The sequence below is a fragment of the Ixodes scapularis genome, unplaced genomic scaffold (assembly GCF_016920785.2).
Source record: "Ixodes scapularis isolate PalLabHiFi unplaced genomic scaffold, ASM1692078v2 PGA_scaffold1__304_contigs__length_218370807, whole genome shotgun sequence".
NCBI lineage: Eukaryota > Metazoa > Arthropoda > Arachnida > Ixodida > Ixodidae > Ixodes > Ixodes scapularis.
In genome coordinates this window covers 99727618-99744216 of record NW_024609846.1, presented here as the reverse complement: position 1 = coordinate 99744216, position 16599 = coordinate 99727618, and positions in this window count along the sequence as shown.

Here is a 16599-nt window from a genome sequence, read left to right as displayed (position 1 = left end):
ACAGGCTATTGCCGCCGTCTTCTCACGCAGATATTGGCGGGGCTCACCATCAGCTGACGTCGTGGCGTTCGTTCCTCTTGAGTTCCTTGACTCCCGGAGCCTCTCGCTGGGATGCCGCTCCGTCCGCCGCACACGACGCAACAGGCTATTGCCGCCGTCTTCTCACGCAGATATTGGCGGGGCTCACCATCAGCTGACGTCGTGGCGTTCGTTCCTCTTGAGTCCCTTGACTCCCGGAGCCTCTCGCTGGGATTCCGCTCCGTCCGCCGCACACGACACAACAGGCTATTGCCGCCGTCTTCTCACGCAGATATTGGCGGGGCTCACCATCAGCTGACGTCGTGGCGTTCATTCCTCTTGAGTCCCTTGACTCCCGGAGCCTCTCGCTGGGATGCCGCTCCGTCCGCCGCACACGACGCAACAGGCTATTGCCGCCGTCTTCTTACGCAGATATTGGCGGGGCTCACCATCAGCTGACGTCGTGGCGTTCGTTCCTCTTGAGTCCCTTGACTCCCGGAGCCTCTCGCTGGGATGCCGCTCCGTCCGCCGCACACGACGCAACAGGCTATTGCCGCCGTCTTCTCACGCAGATATTGTCGGGGCTCACCATCAGCTGATGTCGTGGCGTTCGTTCCTCTTGAGTCCCTTGACTCCCGGAGCCTCTCGCTGGGATGCCGCTCCGTCCGCCGCACACGACGCAACAGGCTATTGCCGCCGTCTTCTCACGCAGATATTGGCGGGGCTCACCATCAGCTGACGTCGTGGCGTTCGTTCCTCTTGAGTCCCTTGACTCCCGGAGCCTCTCGCTGGGATGCCGCTCCGTCCGCCGAACACGACGCAACAGGCTATTGCCGCCGTCTTCTCACGCAGATATTGTCGGGGCTCACCATCAGCTGATGTCGTGGCGTTCGTTCCTCTTGAGTCCCTTGACTCCCGGAGCCTCTCGCTGGGATGCCGCTCCGTCCGCCGCACACGACGCAACAGGCTATTGCCGCCGTCTTCTCACGCAGATATTGGCGGGGCTCACCATCAGCTGACGTCGTGGCGTTCGTTCCTCTTGAGTCCCTTGACTCCCGGAGCCTCTCGCTGGGATGCCGCTCCGTCCGCCGCACACGACGCAACAGGCTATTGCCGCCGTCTTCTCACGCAGATATTGTCGGGGCTCACCATCAGCTGATGTCGTGGCGTTCGTTCCTCTTGAGTCCCTTGACTCCCGGAGCCTCTCGCTGGGATGCCGCTCCGTCCGCCGCACACGACGCAACAGGCTATTGCCGCCGTCTTCTCACGCAGATATTGTCGGGGCTCACCATCAGCTGATGTCGTGGCGTTCGTTCCTCTTGAGTCCCTTGACTCCCGGAGCCTCTCGCTGGGATTCCGCTCCGTCCGCCGCACACGACGCAACAGGCTATTGCCGCCGTCTTCTCACGCAGATATTGTCGGGGTTCACCATCAGCTGATGTCGTGGCGTTCGTTCCTCTTGAGTCCCTTGACTCCCGGAGCCTCTCGCTGGGATGCCGCTCCGTCCGCCGCACACGACGCAACAGGCTATTGCCGCCGTCTTCTCACGCAGATATTGTCGGGGCTCACCATCAGCTGATGTCGTGGCGTTCGTTCCTCTTGAGTCCCTTGACTCCCGGAGCCTCTCGCTGGGATGCCGCTCCGTCCGCCGCACACGACGCAACAGGCTATTGCCGCCGTCTTCTCACGCAGATATTGTCGGGGCTCACCATCAGCTGATGTCGTGGCGTTCGTTCCTCTTGAGTCCCTTGACTCCCGGAGCCTCTCGCTGGGATGCCGCTCCGTCCGCCGCACACGACGCAACAGGCTATTGCCGCCGTCTTCTCACGCAGATATTGTCGGGGCTCACCATCAGCTGACGTCGTGGCGTTCGTTCCTCTTGAGTCCCTTGACTCCCGGAGCCTCTCGCTGGGATGCCGCTCCGTCCGCCGCACACGACGCAACAGGCTATTGCCGCCGTCTTCTCACGCAGATATTGGCGGGGCTCACCATCAGCTGACGTCGTAGCGTTCGTTCCTCTTGAGTCCCTTGACTCCCGGAGCCGCTCGCTGGGATGCCGCTCCGTCCGCCGCACACGACGCAACAGGCTATTGCCGCCGTCTTCTCACGCAGATATTGGCGGGGCTCACCATCAGCTGACGTCGTGGCGTTCGTTCCTCTTGAGTCCCTTGACTCCCGGAGCCTCTCGCTGGGATTCCGCTCCGTCCGCCGCACACGACACAACAGGCTATTGCCGCCGTCTTCTCACGCAGATATTGGCGGGGCTCACCATCAGCTGACGTCGTGGCGTTGCTCTTGAGTCCCTTGACTCCCGGAGCCTCTCGCTGGGATGCCGCTCCGTCCGCCGCACACGACGCAACAGGCTATTGCCGCCGTCTTTTCACGCAGATATTGGCGGGGCTCACCATCAGCTGACGTCGTGGCGTTCGTTCCTCTTGAGTCCCTTGACTCCCGGAGCCTCTCGCTGGGATTCCGCTCCGTCCGCCGCACACGACGCAACAGGCTATTGCCGCCGTCTTCTCACGCAGATATTGGCGGGGCTCACCATCAGCTGACGTCGTGGCGTTCGTTCCTCTTGAGTCCCTTGACTCCCGGAGCCGCTCGCTGGGATTCCGCTCCGTCCGCCGCACACGACGCAACAGGCTATTGCCGCCGTCTTCTCACGCAGATATTGGCGGGGCTCACCATCAGCTGACGTCGTGGCGTTCGTTCCTCTTGAGTCCCTTGACTCCCGGAGCCTCTCGCTGGGATGCCGCTCCGTCCGCCGCACACGACGCAACAGGCTATTGCCGCCGTCTTCTCACGCAGATATTGGCGGGGCTCACCATCAGCTGACGTCGTGGCGTTCGTTCCTCTTGAGTCCCTTGACTCCCGGAGCCTCTCGCTGGGATGCCGCTCCGTCCGCCGCACACGACGCAACAGGCTATTGCCGCCGTCTTCTCACGCAGATATTGGCGGGGCTCACCATCAGCTGACGTCGTGGCGTTCGTTCCTCTTGAGTCCCTTGACTCCCGGAGCCGCTCGCTGGGATTCCGCTCCGTCCGCCGCACACGACGCAACAGGCTATTGCCGCCGTCTTCTCACGCAGATATTGGCGGGGCTCACCATCAGCTGACGTCGTGGCGTTCGTTCCTCTTGAGTCCCTTGACTCCCGGAGCCTCTCGCTGGGATTCCGCTCCGTCCGCCGCACACGACACAACAGGCTATTGCCGCCGTCTTCTCACGCAGATATTGGCGGGGCTCACCATCAGCTGACGTCGTGGCGTTGCTCTTGAGTCCCTTGACTCCCGGAGCCTCTCGCTGGGATGCCGCTCCGTCCGCCGCACACGACGCAACAGGCTATTGCCGCCGTCTTTTCACGCAGATATTGGCGGGGCTCACCATCAGCTGACGTCGTGGCGTTCGTTCCTCTTGAGTCCCTTGACTCCCGGAGCCTCTCGCTGGGATTCCGCTCCGTCCGCCGCACACGACGCAACAGGCTATTGCCGCCGTCTTCTCACGCAGATATTGGCGGGGCTCACCATCAGCTGACGTCGTGGCGTTCGTTCCTCTTGAGTCCCTTGACTCCCGGAGCCTCTCGCTGGGATGCCGCTCCGTCCGCCGCACACGACGCAACAGGCTATTGCCGCCGTCTTCTCACGCAGATATTGGCGGGGCTCACCATCAGCTGACGTCGTGGCGTTCGTTCCTCTTGAGTCCCTTGACTCCCGGAGCCTCTCGCTGGGATTCCGCTCCGTCCGCCGCACACGACACAACAGGCTATTGCCGCCGTCTTCTCACGCAGATATTGGCGGGGCTCACCATCAGCTGACGTCATGGCGTTCGTTCCTCTTGAGTCCCTTGACTCCCGGAGCCTCTCGCTGGGATGCCGCTCCGTCCGCCGCACACGACACAACAGGCTATTGCCGCCGTCTTCTCACGCAGATATTGGCGGGGCTCACCATCAGCTGACGTCGTGGCGTTCCTCTTGAGTCCCTTGACTCCCGGAGCCTCTCGCTGGGATGCCGCTCCGTCCGCCGCACACGACGCAACAGGCTATTGCCGCCGTCTTCTCACGCAGATATTGGCGGGGCTCACCATCAGCTGACGTCGTGGCGTTCGTTCCTCTTGAGTCCCTTGACTCCCGGAGCCTCTCGCTGGGATTCCGCTCCGTCCGCCGCACACTTCGCAACAGGCTATTGCCGCCGTCTTCTCACGCAGATATTGGCGGGGCTCACCATCAGCTGATGTCGTGGCGTTCGTTCCTCTTGAGTCCCTTGACTCCCGGAGCCTCTCGCTGGGATGCCGCTCCGTCCGCCGCACACGACGCAACAGGCTATTGCCGCCGTCTTCTCACTCAGATATTGGCGGGGCTCACCATCAGCTGACGTCGTGGCGTTCGTTCCTCTTGAGTCCCTTGACTCCCGGAGCCTTTCGCTGGGATTCCGCTCCGTCCGCCGCACACGGCACAACAGGCTATTGCCGCCGTCTTCTCACGCAGATATTGGCGGGGCTCACCATCAGCTGACGTCGTGGCGTTCGTTCCTCTTGAGTCCCTTGACTCCCGGAGCCTCTCGCTGGGATGCCGCTCCGTCCGCCGCACACGACGCAACAGGCTATTGTCGCCGTCTTCTCACGCAGATATTGTCGGGGCTCACCATCAGCTGACGTCGTGGCGTTCGTTCCTCTTGAGTCCCTTGACTCCCGGAGCCTCTCGCTGGGATGCCGCTCCGTCCGCCGCACACGACACAACAGGCTATTGCCGCCGTCTTCTCACGCAGATATTGGCGGGGCTCACCATCAGCTGACGTCGTGGCGTTCGTTCCTCTTGAGTCCCTTGACTCCCGGAGCCTCTCGCTGGAATGCCGCTCCGTCCGCCGCACACGACGCAACAGGCTATTGCCGCCGTCTTCTCACGCAGATATTGTCGGGGCTCACCATCAGCTGATGTCGTGGCGTTCGTTCCTCTTGAGTCCCTTGACTCCCGGAGCCTCTCGCTGGGATTCCGCTCCGTCCGCCGCACACGACGCAACAGGCTATTGCCGCCGTCTTCTCACGCAGATATTGTCGGGGCTCACCATCAGCTGATGTCGTGGCGTTCGTTTCTCTTGAGTCCCTTGACTCCAGGAGCCTCTCGCTGGGATGCCGCTCCGTCCGCCGCACACGACGCAACAGGCTATTGCCGCCGTCTTCTCACGCAGATATTGGCGGGGCTCACCATCAGCTGACGTCGTGGCGTTCGTTCCTCTTGAGTCCCTTGACTCCCGGAGCCTCTCGCTGGGATGCCGCTCCGTCCGCCGCACACGACGCAACAGGCTATTGCCGCCGTCTTCTCACGCAGATATTGTCGGGGCTCACCATCAGCTGACGTTCATGGCGTTCGTTCCTCTTGAGTCCCTTGACTCCCGGAGCCTCTCGCTGGGATGCCGCTCCGTCCGCCGCACACGACACAACAGGCTATTGCCGCCGTCTTCTCACGCAGATATTGGCGGGGCTCACCATCAGCTGACGTCGTGGCGTTCGTTCCTCTTGAGTTCCTTGACTCCCAGAGCCTCTCGCTGGGATGCCGCTCCGTCCGCCGCACACGACGCAACAGGCTATTGCCGCCGTCTTCTCACGCAGATATTGGAGGGGCTCACCATCAGCTGACGTCGTGGCGTTCGTTCCTCTTGAGTCCCTTGACTCCCGGAGCCTCTCGCTGGGATTCCGCTCCGTCCGCCCCACACGACGCAACAGGCTATTGCCGCCGTCTTCTCACGCAGATATTGGCGGGGCTCACCATCAGCTGACGTCGTGGCGTTCGTTCCTCTTGAGTCCCTTGACTCCCGGAGCCTCTCGCTGGGATTCCGCTCCGTCCGCCGCACACGACACAACAGGCTATTGCCGCCGTCTTCTCACGCAGATATTGGCGGGGCTCACCATCAGCTGACGTCGTGGCGTTCGTTCCTCTTGAGTCCCTTGACTCCCGGAGCCTCTCGCTGGGATGCCGCTCCGTCCGCCGCACACGACGCAACAGGCTATTGCCGCCGTCTTCTTACGCAGATATTGGCGGGGCTCACCATCAGCTGACGTCGTGGCGTTCGTTCCTCTTGAGTCCCTTGACTCCCGGAGCCTCTCGCTGGGATGCCGCTCCGTCCGCCGCACACGACGCAACAGGCTATTGCCGCCGTCTTCTCACGCAGATATTGGCGGGGCTCACCATCAGCTGACGTCGTGGCGTTCGTTCCTCTTGAGTTCCTTGACTCCCAGAGCCTCTCGCTGGGATGCCGCTCCGTCCGCCACACACGACGCAACAGGCTATTGCCGCCGTCTTCTCACGCAGATATTGGAGGGGCTCACCATCAGCTGACGTCGTGGCGTTCGTTCCTCTTGAGTCCCTTGACTCCCGGAGCCTCTCGCTGGGATTCCGCTCCGTCCGCCGCACACGACGCAACAGGCTATTGCCGCCGTCTTCTCACGCAGATATTGGCGGGGCTCACCATCAGCTGACGTCGTGGCGTTCGTTCCTCTTGAGTCCCTTGACTCCCGGAGCCTCTCGCTGGGATTCCGCTCCGTCCGCCGCACACGACACAACAGGCTATTGCCGCCGTCTTCTCACGCAGATATTGGCGGGGCTCACCATCAGCTGACGTCGTGGCGTTCGTTCCTCTTGAGTCCCTTGACTCCCGGAGCCTCTCGCTGGGATGCCGCTCCGTCCGCCGCACACGACGCAACAGGTTATTGCCGCCGTCTTCTCACGCAGATATTGGCGGGGCTCACCATCAGCTGACGTCGTGGCGTTCGTTCCTCTTGAGTCCCTTGACTCCCGGAGCCTCTCGCTGGGATGCCGCTCCGTCCGCCGCACACGACACAACAGGCTATTGCCGCCGTCTTCTCACGCAGATATTGGCGGGGCTCACCATCAGCTGACGTCGTGGCGTTCGTTCCTCTTGAGTCCCTTGACTCCCGGAGCCTCTCGCTGGGATGCCGCTCCGTCCGCCGCACACGACGCAACAGGCTATTGCCGCCGTCTTCTTACGCAGATATTGGCGGGGCTCACCATCAGCTGACGTCGTGGCGTTCGTTCCTCTTGAGTCCCTTGACTCCCGGAGCCTCTCGCTGGGATGCCGCTCCGTCCGCCGCACACGACGCAACAGGCTATTGCCGCCGTCTTCTTACGCAGATATTGGCGGGGCTCACCATCAGCTGACGTCGTGGCGTTCGTTCCTCTTGAGTCCCTTGACTCCCGGAGCCTCTCGCTGGGATGCCGCTCCGTCCGCCGCACACGACACAACAGGCCATTGCCGCCGTCTTCTCACGCAGATATTGGCGGGGCTCACCATCAGCTGACGTCGTGGCGTTCGTTCCTCTTGAGTCCCTTGACTCCCGGAGCCTCTCGCTGGGATGCCGCTCCGTCCGCCGCACACGACGCAACAGGCTATTGCCGCCGTCTTCTCACGCAGATATTGTCGGGGCTCACCATCAGCTGATGTCGTGGCGTTCGTTCCTCTTGAGTCCCTTGACTCCCGGAGCCTCTCGCTGGGATGCCGCTCCGTCCGCCGCACACGACGCAACAGGTTATTGCCGCCGTCTTCTCACGCAGATATTGTCGGGGCTCACCATCAGCTGATGTCGTGGCGTTCGTTCCTCTTGAGTCCCTTGACTCCCGGAGCCTCTCGCTGGGATGCCGCTCCGTCCGCCGCACACGACGCAACAGGCTATTTCCGCCGTCTTCTCACGCAGATATTGTCGGGGCTCACCATCAGCTGATGTCGTGGCGTTCGTTCCTCTTGAGTCCCTTGACTCCCGGAGCCTCTCGCTGGGATTCCGCTCCGTCCGCCGCACACGACACAACAGGCTATTGCCGCCGTCTTCTCACGCAGATATTGGCGGGGCTCACCATCAGCTGACGTCGTGGCGTTCGTTCCTCTTGAGTCCCTTGACTCCCGGAGCCTCTCGCTGGGATTCCGCTCCGTCCGCCGCACACGACGCAACAGGCTATTGCCGCCGTCTTCTCACGCAGATATTGGCGGGGCTCACCATCAGCTGACGTCGTGGCGTTCGTTCCTCTTGAGTCCCTTGACTCCCGGAGCCTCTCGCTGGGATGCCGCTCCGTCCGCCGCACACGACGCAACAGGCTATTGCCGCCGTCTTCTCACGCAGATATTGGCGGGGCTCACCATCAGCTGACGTCGTGGCGTTCGTTCCTCTTGAGTCCCTTGACTCCCGGAGCCTCTCGCTGGGATTCCGCTCCGTCCGCCGCACACGACACAACAGGCTATTGCCGCCGTCTTCTCACGCAGATATTGGCGGGGCTCACCATCAGCTGACGTCGTGGCGTTCGTTCCTCTTGAGTCCCTTGACTCCCGGAGCCTCTCGCTGGGATGCCGCTCCGTCCGCCGCACACGACGCAACAGGCTATTGCCGCCGTCTTCTCACGCAGATATTGTCGGGGCTCACCATCAGCTGACGTCGTGGCGTTCGTTCCTCTTGAGTCCCTTGAATCCCGGAGCCTCTCGCTGGGATGCGCTCCGTCCGCCGCACACGACACAACAGGCTATTGCCGCCGTCTTCTCACGCAGATATTGGCGGGGCTCACCATCAGCTGACGTCGTGGCGCTCGTTCCTCTTGAGTCCCTTGACTCCCGGAGCCTCTCGCTGGGATGCGCTCCGTCCGCCGCACACGACACAACAGGCTATTGCCGCCGTCTTCTCACGCAGATATTGGCGGGGCTCACCATCAGCTGACGTCGTGGCGTTCGTTCCTCTTGAGTCCCTTGACTCCCGGAGCCTCTCGCTGGGATGCCGCTCCGTCCGCCGCACACGACGCAACAGGCTATTGCCGCCGTCTTCTCACGCAGATATTGTCGGGGCTCACCATCAGCTGACGTCGTGGCGTTCGTTCCTCTTGAGTCCCTTGACTCCCGGAGCCTCTCGCTGGGATGCGCTCCGTCCGCCGCACACGACGCAACAGGCTATTGCCGCCGTCTTCTCACGCAGATATTGTCGGGGCTCACCATCAGCTGACGTCGTGGCGTTCGTTCCTCTTGAGTCCCTTGACTCCCGGAGCCTCTCGCTGGGATGCGCTCCGTCCGCCGCACACGACACAACAGGCTATTGCCGCCGTCTTCTCACGCAGATATATTGACGGGGCTCACCATCAGCTGACGTCGTGGCGTTCCTCTTGAGTCCCTTGACTCCCGGAGCATTTTGCTGGGATGCCGCTCCGTCCGCCGCACACAACGCAACAGGCTATTGCCTGTTGCGTTGTGTGCGGATGTTGGCGGGGCTCACCATCAGCTGACGTTGTGGCGTTCTTCTCACAACCCGTCGCAGAAAGTCAGCGGGAACCTGTCGACTGCGCCAGTCAACTTCCTCGCCGGGCCTGGACCTGGTAATATGGGGATGGGCGCGTCCTGGTCCGGATGGTGACGACCGATGACGGTGCTCGCCCGATGACAGCCCCCCGGAAAGTTGATAAAAAAAATACTAAACTAAAATTTGTTCGATCTCGCTGAACACATTGCGACGTTGGTTGACCTTACAGTGCCCAGTGTGGCCACGTTTATTATGAAACAAAACAACTCAACAGTGAGTGAAAACCCCAAAATTAAACCCCGTACTTTTGATCCCAGTCTCCCAAAATCGAATCGAAGCCAATCCTCTAGAATCCTCTCAGGAACCCTTTTGTAGACTCGTAGGGGCCTCCTTTCCCCTCAGGGACCGACCAATCCCTTCAAATTCCACCACACTCCCACGTGGTACACTGCTCTCCAATGGTCGGCGAGCTGTCAGTCTGGCACTCTAACCGCCAGATCCAAATTCTTTCTAGAGTCAACCCCTGCATTTTACGCGGACGGGCTGGGGCCAACAGCTAAATTATTACATCGGGTAAAAAGCGACAATTTGATACTAAGCGGCAAAACCCTCTATATACAGGCACATTCGGCTAAAAGCTACACGCTTCTCCAGGCGGGGGCTCTCCCGGTCACGGTCCGAGCGAACTCCCGAAACCCGAGACGCTTCTTAAGGACCGCGGGGGGAACCGCTCCCGCACTGCGGCCGCTCTGGCCCCGCAACACAAACATAGAAATAAAAAAAAAAAAAAAAGAATGCCGACGCAACTTTGGAAAGATAAACTTTCCTAACAAAAATCACCTTAACTAATAAGCAGGATTTCTACAAACTTAACAGACCTTTTTCGAGTAACGAGGGCCATCTGAAAGGTCTGCGAACTAAAAATGAAGGGTAGCCCAACATGCTTCCGCCCGTCAAACACAATCGCGGCGCCCGTATCGGTCTTCATCGCTTTATATGCCCCATTAAGTACCGATGCTCAAAAAAGAATCATCGAAGAAGACAAAGTACACGCAAAAAAACGATGCTGACCATGTTGATCGTGCAGGACGGCGCCCTCCGAAAATGGCGACAGCGGGAAGCGGAGCCAGGAGAGAATGAGCATTTAATGTGTATCGAAGCTCACTCGGAAAAAGGTCCATTTGATTTTCCGCTGGCAGGCGCCGTTTCATTACGGCGCCTGGGTAGGGCGCGTCTCCGATTGGTAGTGGGGAGTTTTTAAGGGAACCGTTTTCGCACATCCGATACGGCACGATGGTTCTTCCGGTACGAACTGCGCATGTGCGAGTCTTCTGTGGTGGCGCATGCGCAGTTCGTACCGGAGGGCCCAGCGTAGCGTATATCGGGTGCGCAATAACGGTTCCCTAAAACTCCCTAGTGTGTTTAGCGTCGCATATCGCCAAAGGTTTCGCGATCCCGGCGGTGGTCGCGAAAAAGGTGGCAAAAAGCTCGAGGGAACGCGAGTGTCGCTGTCTTGGCGGCGTCTCGACTTCCTGCCGCCGAAGCGTCCGTGGACTGCCACTCTGGAGTGCGACCTGCGGCAGAACGGGCGTCTGCTACATCGACCGTTGCTGCTGGGACACCGCGAGAAATGGATATCGAGACTTTGTTTTGCGCCCCATTTAGACGTCCCCAAAAAAGACTAAATTTGCGAGGTACTTTTTTAATTTTATTTTGACCAGGACACTCGCTCGCAATCTAGACAGTAGCGCAACAATGGAGAGGAGTATAAACACGTATTTCTTAATAAGGGATTTATTTTCTAACAAAAATGAGCGAAGATGCAGATACAACTAACGACACAAATGCCATGCAAAATAGTCCGAACTGTAGAGATTGAACAATTGACATTTAACAAAAGGGTGCCACGGCAGACAAAGTTGAACTAACAAAACGGAGTAAATAAACACGAGCTAATGTTTTTGCAGCAAACACGATGAATGTACAGTTAAACAAGTCGTGCCTTCGCTAGAATCTGGTCCAAATGGAAATATAATCGATAGATTTGTGATTAAATGATATTTGACTGGGCGCTAATGTAATATCAGTTACAACATGTTACGCCTACGTCATCGATTCAGTTGGATGTGGGCACATACACCACGCGACACTCTTAGCGCGAACTACTATAGCCTGTTTTCTCCCATTTTTCTCAGTATAGAGGAACCATCATCAAAAATACTATAGAGGTGGAAAGTGCTCAGTTGCGGTACTGACCTAAGTGGTAAATTTTGATTACCGCCTGTACCATTTTGAAGTAAAATGCGAAAAGGCCCCGAAGTCGTGTTCTCGCTAACAGTTTCGCGCGGTGTACATCCCCACTCAACCACAACCTCCACTATACCAATCTTCTCTCTTTAGAATGTAGGTTAACTACTCGCAGGCATCGGATCCGTCTTCGCGGTTGATGTAGAACACCATGTTGGCCCGAACATCGGCCGCTTCCTCCTCCATGTTTGCATCCTGGTCAGAAAGCCGCGGTGCTTGGGAGACCGAGCTCTCCTCCAGACCCCAAACGCAGTGGTACCGAGTGGGGAAAACCTTGGTTCGAGTCTGCGTGCGCAAGCCCGAAGGTCCAGCTTGCTGCCAGTCTTTGTGCGGAATGTCGTTGTGCTTGGCAAACGAATAACCGTAGTGACCTGATAAGTGGAGCGGGTCATCACTGCGTGACCAGCGCTCTGGTGCCGACAGGGAAGCGTTGGGGTGCTGGAAGCGAGGAGCCTTAGGGACGGCGGGGACCCGAGTGGTATTCGGAAAGTTGCTGGAACCATCAGAGATGATCTCTTGGTCCATTTCTGCCGCTGGCCTCTTCTCGCGCCTTCGCGCGGCTGGGGTGTTGAGGGCCATTGTCAGCTGCCACATGTTATTGATCCGCGTAAGGGTTATGGGGAAAAACTGTTGTAAAAATAGTTTTAATGTTAATTTCTCCTGACCGGTAAATATAGCGTTCAGTTGTCTACGCAGGATGACGCGTTACTTCACAGCGCTCAGAGTCGCTATGCCGCGGCCATAAATATGGTTCAGAGGTGATTCGGAATTTCTGTTGTAACTGCGAGGACACGTAACCTTGGAGCTAGGGTACAACTGTGCACCACGCTGAAGGAAAGAAAATGTTTCTTGAGGTCTTTGTTTGAGTATCAGCAGGTGGAGTATCAGGGTGGCGAGGTTTCTATAAGGAGCAAAGAAACTATTTTACGAGCTGCTCAAAGTAATTGTAAAAGTAGTCTCATAAACAAGAATATGGAAATGTGCGATGTCACTAGTCGTTGTGCTTCGGCGCCCACGCTTTTGGGTTGAAACTTAAAAATTATAAACTATTTCCGGTCGTTTAAAGAAGATATAACCACTTCCAAGAGGTCCGAGGACCGTGACCTGCTGCTTTTAAAGATACCTTTTCCATAAAAAGAGGACACCAAGCGGTACACGCTCGAACTTTGGTTGGCGTCCCGAAGGGGAGATGAAAAGGTGTAACTGTTTTCATTCTATTTAAAAACGAGACATGGACAAGAAAGATAGACAGAGACACAGCGGCTAACTTACAATTGAGCTTTGTTTCCGTAGTCACCTAGTATATATTTCCGGTGTCAACAAGACACAAACCAGTGAAGAAACACCGATGCACACAGTTAAAATGAATATTGTTACATCACTCCGATGGCAGCAACACAAACTGCTCTCCTTCAGTCGAGAAACTGTAGTTCTTTATCTTACAATGACACACAGCGAGTGCTGACTCACTGCAGTCCCAATCTACCAATTTCTCGGGCCTTAAGTACCTCCCACGTTATCTTGTCTGCGTTTTAAAGCGAGATCTTTATGGGCGACACTTTGCAGAGATTTTGTCCTCGTAGGTTGTCATCGCCGCGCGCGGGAAGGATGGAAAAATTCTATTTCTCTCCCCTCTCGCCACGAGGAGAGGGAACGTGGGACTTCCCGTCGGCCATGCCGCGCGAAGAGGGCGAAGAGGGAAGCCCAGGCGTCCCGCCAAGAATGGCGCGACGAAGAGAGAATCTTCGTGTCGTGTCGTGTGCTTGAAAGATTCGTTTTCAAACATTACTCGAGTTATGATAAATCCCACTTTGGGAGTATCCAGTTTCCACGTGTAATGTTGGATAGTTTTAGTAACTTCCACCGCGCTTGCCCACTTTACGGATCAGCGAGCACCGGTGGCAGTCGTCAGTGGCCTCCGCGGCGCCAACCACGATGGCATGAGAGTCAACCACGTCGCATTTCCGTCCTCAGCTGTACGTGTCGGCGCCATTCCACCCGCATTGCGCGACCCTGCTACAGCTATCGATTTCGTTTCTTCGCACACTGTAGGCGAAAAACACGACTTTTATAGTACGTTAGAGTTTGTAAAGAGGAGAGCACAACCGCGATCCCCGCAGTGCGCACCGAGATGCCCTGATATGACCGTATCTACGTTGTATCGATGTTTCCCCAAACTTTCATACAACCAGCAGCCTGTCTACCCACCCTGACGCCTGCACGACGTCGTGTGGGTGTCAGTATGGAGGGCATACAGGCCGCTGCGGGAATGAACGTTTGAAGGAATATCTATACAATGTAGGTAGGGTCATATCAGGGCCCTCTGCAGGGATTGCGGTTTTGATCCCATCTTCACTGACTGTAACGTATTAAACAAAAACAAAGACGAGATTACGCGAGAAATACCCGAGAAATTGGTCGATCGGGACTGTGCAGTGTGTCGGCAGCTCTCCCTCTGTGTCATTGTCAGATAAAGAACTATGTTTTCTCGACCGAAAGAGAGCAGTTTTGTGTTGCTGCCGTTGAGCGATGTAACGATATTTATTCTAACGGCGCCTGTCCGTGCTTCTTCATTGGCTTTTTTTTTTTTTTTTTGACACCAGTGGCTAGGTGGCTACGGCAATAAAGCTCAGTTGTGAATAAGCGCTGTGTCTCTGCACATCTTCCTTGTCCGTGTCTCGTTGCGCTTTTTAAACATTATAGACCACCAACTGGCCCAATGTTCCACACTTGTTAACTGTTTTCGTGTTTTTTTTTTTTTTTTCATGCATTTGCATTATGTAAACGACCTAATTTTCTGGAGGATCTCAATTTTTTGAAAATTTGGCGAGTTGAAAATAATCCCTAAAAATTTCTCTCGTGAATATAATTGCTCCACGGTAACGAATACATGGAACATGACTACCAATTGCGAAGTTTTGTGCCCGCCAAACATTTTTGAAACCAACACTTTCTAAAATTCGCCAAATAGTTACCATGTGAAAATAAAGTTGTTTACAGGATATAGCCGAGTCCCAGCATACCAACGAACGAGAAGTTTTCTTTTTCTTTTTTCGAAATGAGCCAATTTCATAAATTTAAACTGCGTAGTTTTAGCTGAAATTGGAAGTTTATCTGGGGGTCCATCGTTTTTAAAAAGTATTAGTCTGATATCGGTCATATTGTGCGAGCGAAAATAAATGTAAAGGAGACTGCGGTACAGGACTGAAAGCTAGTCCAATAATCACACATTCCTGCTTATCTCAGTTTCGCATAACATAACTTTAGCCTTTAAAAAAATGAACAAGGACAGTTTTTCCATAAAACATATTTTGTCTTTTGAACCCGACCAATATTTACAACGACTTTTTTTTCTAAAGGTATTACTTTATCACAGGTTGGAGCAGGGTGTGAGATAGACAGGTGGGGAAACGGCCCATAGAGGCCTACCGCAGCGCCGTGACCGGATTGTGTACTCGTCTGCTCGCGGGTACCCCCGATTTGCGACAGATGGCGCTGCGGCGAGAAGAAAAAAATCGGAATCGGATTTGCATGGAACTCTATGGGAAAGTGCGCAAAATAAATCGAGAGCACGACAGTCCTCCATTGAAAATCCGCGAGAAACCATCTCCGTCAGTTTAGCCGATCTCCACCGGTCGCCCACCCGGAGTGAGAGTTCGCGGCGCTCCACATAGATGGCGCCACAGAAAAAGAGAAAACCGAGGGGGACACAATCCGGTCGCTCATTTGGCTCTCGTTTCCCCACCTGTCTATCTTACACCCTGGGTTGGAGGCACCGAGGTGTAAGGAGTGCTAATAATCTGCAGTTGGCATATGTTTTCAAGCAGTGTAGGTTTATTACTCATCTCATGAAACAAGGTGATTAGACCACTGGAATACTTTTTTTTACATTTAATAATAAACAAAACTTATATATGAGAAAGCTAAACAGGAACTGCACACCTAAAACGAAAAGAGAAACGGCTGATACTCCTTTGGTGAACCGCCTTTTGGACTACTATGTGCTGTGATTTTCAAATAAATGCTTGACGTTCGCTAAAATAAAAAGTGTTTAGAAAATTGATCATCTTTCGTTTGGATGTTCCCCATTAAGTACGTATTAAAGGGCCTCTGACGCGCCAGAAGAAATATTTTTTTTTTCATGCTAGGTGTTAAAATTGTGTATCAGGACATCATCAAAAAATTGTTTCACTTTAAAGTTGCGTAGTTTTTTTTTTTTTTTAATAAAAAATGGAAATACGAAGCTTAATTCAAAGTGCCCGCTAGTTCCCTGTGACGTAACAATGTGCCGCAAGATGTCGGGGCGGTCAGAAGGGAGGCCTCGCTGAAGTCACATGAGTTGTATCACTCCTCGTGCTTACCGCGACCGCGTGTAATATTTTTTTCTTAATATTGTTATTATTTTCCGGATTTCCGCGAGCAATCCAAGCAGCCAAGGTTTCTTTTATTGGCTTTCCATCGCCTAATTGTTGCTGTAGAGGTAGAAGAAGAGGAGTCAGTGAACATAGTAAACAAGTTCTACTCATGTTCTAGACAAAACACGTACTTTTTGCTCGACGTTTAACTTCTACTTGGTACACTCACCAGTTCGTATTCTCTAGACGGCAGGCTTCTTCAGCCTGGAGAGTATTCGATGATTCGACGACCTCGGTGTCTTAACCTTCAGCAATGCAATCGGGCGTGTCGTTTGCTAGCAATCCTAATTTCTGCAAGCATGCTAAACTTTTTTTTTTTTTTGAAAACTTGATAGTTTGCTTTGCGCCCAGTATGGCTCTGTACCATCGGACTGATGGCATGCACACGTAAATGCCATCAGTCCTGTGCTCGCAACGCTTTCATCATTGACCACCATCACGTCGATCCACTGACTCTTCGTTCTCAACTTTCACAGCACGCAAACTAACCAACGGTGCAGCGATAAAGAGCTAGTGGAACTGAAACTTCGTTTTTTTTTTGTTTTTTTTTTTTGTTACGAGCGCTCGTGGAGAAAACCAGAAT